Genomic DNA, 4,773 nt, shown 5'->3' on the forward strand with positions numbered 1-4,773 from the left:
GACAAGGGAGAATACGTGCACATAGAAAGTGGATCCCATTTGTGTGGAAGGATAAAGTCTTGAAAAATATAGTCCAAAAACAATGATTATTTACTGTGTGTGGCAGGGTACTGGGGAGGCAAAAGTAAACGTAAAAGTAAGGAAACGGATTTTTATATTCTATCATATGTATTTTTTTATTTATAATAAAATAAAAGCTAAACGTGATTATAGCTAACATATATTGAGCACATACTCTGTTCCAGGAATTTTGCTACATGTGTTATTTCATTTATCGATACTTCTCACAACAGCCCTATAGGCAGTTCCTATCACTGTCTCCGTTTTACCATTGAGCAAATTGAGGTCTTGGAGGGACTAAATCACTTGCCAGAGGACAGGGCCAAGTGCAAGAGCTATGCTACAGTGGGAGTCCAGATTCCATACTTCCTGCCACGGTACTCAACTTCCTCAAATGAATAAACTTAAAATTCCTTTTTGGGAAACAAAGAATCAATCTCACTCACTCATAGTCACACCTGTTATACATCTTATGCTCAGTACTTGGAATGTACACTTTGTTTCATTTAGACACTCAACCAAATGTCTATGACTGTACTACATGACCCCTCCCAGCACCTACAACGCCAGGATGAGGAAAATGTATACACATTGGGCTGGGGAGAGGCAGAAGGGAAGAGAGGCCGGAAAAAGACATCTGAGGCTGGTGACCAGTCTTCGTTAAAGTAAAAAACAAAAAGCAAAGAGAGATGGGCTAGAAAGGCATTGTCATTTAGGAACCTGAGAGTCCTGTACATTTGGAAATGTCCTAAGCGGAAGTTATGGCAATGCCTTTGATATTCTTAAAGTCTATTTTATATTAACAAGGGAAAAGTAATTAGACATTTCTTTGGGTTGTGAGTCTTCAGGATTCTTCCCTGTAAAGCCTTCTTTGGTCTGGACTGTTTTTCTTTCTACTTGTCAAGGGTCATTACACTTTTCTATAGGATAGTGAACAAGAAAAAGAAATATACATCCAGGGTCCTTCTGTCCTTCACAGCTGCCCATGGCCTTTCTCCTCAGCTTTAAACAAGTATTTTGTAAGCCACCTCGACAGAACGCTCCGATATGAATGTTCTGCATGATTAAATTGCTGACACACTGATCTTCATACCCTTGAAAATTGGGTTTCTTTTCCCACTGAAAGAAGAGGAAGAAAAAAGAAAATGTATTGGACTCCTATATATTCAGGCATTAAACAAGCCTGAACATGATGACAATAGATAATTGTCATCTTTCCGATTTTTTTTTTTTTTTCTTTTTGCGCTACGCGGGCCTCTCACTGTTGTGGCCTCTCCCGTTGCGGAGCACAGGCTCCGGACGCACAGGCTCAGCGGCCATGGCTCACGGGCCCAGCCGCTCCGCGGCATGTGGGATCTTCCCGGACTGGGGCACGAACCCGTGTCCCCTGCATCGGCAGGCGGACTCTCAACCACTGCGCCACCAGGGAAGCCCCCATCTTTCCGATATTTAACAAATAACTAGAAATAAGATAGCCTGTCCAACGTGGTCAATAGCCGGACTGATATTCGACAAGGTCCTTGTCTCTGGACCTTGAAGACTGTATCTTTCCTCTAAGTGCACTACTTTGGGGCCGTGACAATATCATATAGAATTCATGCTGCTTTATTAACTTCAGCACTATTAATATTAGTAATAGCCGGTATTTGTTGGAGGCTTACCAAATACCAGGCAGTATGCTGAGAATTTTCAGGCTTCTCTCATGAACTCCCAACAATAACTTTCCAAAGAGTTATTACCCTTAGCTTACAGATGAAGTAACTGGGCTTTGGGAATGGAACCAAGTTAATACCGTTAGTAAGTGTTGGAGCCAGGCCTCAACCCCTTTTCTTTCTTATCAGTTCTGTTACACACATCTATCATTAACACTTCTCTGCTCGCACCAGTACCAAGACTGTCTTGATCCCTGAGGCTCACGGAAGTGCTGTCATTAGAAAATGAAACAAAAAAGTCTTCACTCCCTGCCCTACCCTCCTGCACAGGGCAAGGTTTATTCAGATCCTAATCTCCTGCCCTCAGCCTGAAACATTCCCCCTTTCAGTTCTCTAAGTCAGTGGTTCCCAAATCTGAGTGTGCATCAGAATCCCACGGAGGGCTTGTTAAAACAGCACTCCCTGGGCACCACTCCAGAGTTTCTGATTTAGGAGGTCTGGGGTGGGGTCCAGGAATTGGCATTTCTAAGAAGTTCCAGTCATGCTGATGCTTCCAGTTGGAGGTATAGTTTGGGAATCATTGCTCTAGGCTAAAAGAAAGCAGGGCAGGTGCACTGCATGTTTGCAGAATTTAATATGTAAAAAATTATCAACATAAATTTTGAAAGTGATTCCATGAATGTGACTTCTTACATATTCCTTTGAAAGCTGATGGGGAGGGGGGCTGTATGACGTTCCCCGCATCAGGTGACATAGAGAACAGGTGGGGCTGGCTCCCCACACCCAGCCTACTTCAGGAAAACAAAGTCACATTATCACCAGCACCAGGCAAGCTTTCGTGCCACAAAGAGTTGTCCTTGGCAGTGCCTGGCTGTGTATTGTCATGGAATCCACAGCTGCCTCGCCGTGCCCTACTGGGGGACATGGCTGAGATCTAAGAACCAGGAAACCTTATCCATAAAAGCAATGTGTCCCTTGGCAACACATCACACTGGGGCTCTCCTCTCCTCTGGTTTCAAGTGTCAGGTCAGAATTCCAGAGGGATGTTGCCTCCCATCTGGCTGGCATAAAAGTAGTTGTTGGCAATGCTTTGTCTCTGATTCCTACCCAGCAAGATAAGGTCTTGCCAAGCCCACTTGGTACTCTTTGGTGATAAAGTTCTCTTCTCCCAGGGTGTTCCCTATGAAGAGACGCAGAATCAGAGAAAGTCAGGACTGGAAGGGATCTCTGAGCTTATCGAATTAATGCAGATCTGTGGTTTTACTGATGGGAAGTTGACCCACAGAGAAGTGATGGAGGCAAACTAGAGGTGGGCCTCCCAAGGACTCCATCCCAGAGAGAACCCTCTACATAAGCCCCATGGAGCCCATCATGGAAATGTACATGGGCACTTTTTTTTTTTTAGGATCAAGCAGGTGAAATGGAGACAAATTACAGAAGAGTTTGTGGTCACCAGTGGACTCTTCCCCCATCACTTGTCCTTTTCTCAAGTTCTAACCCTTCCCTGACCTTGCCCGGGTTATCAGGAGAATCTGGAGTCGAGTGTCTGGATAAATTACTTCATGGTACAGCCTGAGGGCCCAATATTTATCCCAAAGCAATAAATTTCTATTCACAAAATATTAGGAATGGTTGCTGCTTGCATAGAGTGAAGCAAGGAGGCTTTCTGAACAAGGGAAGTGAGGCAGAGTGGAGTGCTCTGGACCCTTCCTGCTGTGTACAGCTTACCCAAACTCTCCGAGTCTCAGCTTCCTTATCTATAGAAGGGGGGAAATAATATGCAACTTACTGTGTTGTTTTGAGGATTAAAGAGCATGATCTATGCTGAGTCTAAGACAGAAACTGGGATCCTGAGGGCTTTGGTCACCTCTGTTCCCTTTCCTACCCTTTCTGTCAATAATGTAATAGGGAAGAACAAATCTGACTCCATATTGGATCTGTCTCTTTTATTTTAATCTTTGTATTCTATTGCTTTTGCTACAAGTTAATCACTAAAGGGGTGTTGCCTAAGGCTTAAAGTATACATAATGGCCCATCCTGGGGAACCCTGCCTCCCATGCCTGAGGATTAAGCTAAAATACCTTTGTTTAGCTCACAGGAAACATCCTGACCAGGCCAACCTATGAATGGCTGCAGGAAAGAAGAAATCAACACATCCCCTCCGGAGTCTGGCAGGAACCAGGAAATATTTGCAAAACTTAACACTTTTTTTACTTTACCTCCTCACCTTCCCCTCTTGGCTCTATAAAAGAAACTAGCACCCAAATCTGGGCAAGATGGTTCTTTGGGACACTAGTCCACCAACTTCTTGGTCTGCTGGCTTTCCAGATAAGGTCACTATTCTTTGTCCCAACACCTCGTCTCTTGATCTATTGGCCTGTTGTGCAGCGGGCAGTATGAGCTTGGACTGCATAACACTAACGCAAGCCCTGGCAGCAAGGGGAGGGCTGAGGAATAAATTGCAAGCAGCCCTGATCGTTTCTGATTCATCTTGGAGGACCTAGTACACCTTTGCTCTGAACGAAGTCACTATTTTATGTTTCTTTTGTTTTGTTCCCTCCACCCTGAAGGGTTAGGGTAATTCGTTCATGGAAGCTCATGTATGACAAAACTGTACAAAATCTGCCAGACCATTTTCCCCCAAAGTAAACAATGAATCCAAAAATCTAGGAATATCCCCAATCTATCTGGTGCCACATACTTGAATTAACTTGCATTTGCCCAAGTTACTCAAGGTATATCCTGTTAAGACAACCTACATTTTAAATAAAACACTGGTTTGCTAGCAGGCAAAAATCCCCTGCCAACCATGGCTAATTCCTGCTTTGCTTAAAAGCAGGCTTCAACTGTTCGTCAGCACCCTTGGGCTTAAACCCAGGAAACAGAGGTATTGTTTCCCAGCCCCAAACAGAGTTATTATGTTCTTAGCTCCCTAATCTCTTTTACTAGACAAAACACAGTAGCAACACTGTAAATTGTTCCTAATTAGAGTAGTTGGATTAAAACGCCTTTCACCTCGCCACATTCCAGGCTGGATCTCAGGTGTATTTAAGCTTTGAGC

Source organism: Aethalodelphis obliquidens, unplaced genomic scaffold, assembly GCF_003676395.1.
Source record: "Aethalodelphis obliquidens isolate GAN/ISIS:26980383/991018 unplaced genomic scaffold, ASM367639v1 scaffold31, whole genome shotgun sequence".
NCBI classification, from domain to species: Eukaryota; Metazoa; Chordata; class Mammalia; order Artiodactyla; family Delphinidae; genus Aethalodelphis; species Aethalodelphis obliquidens.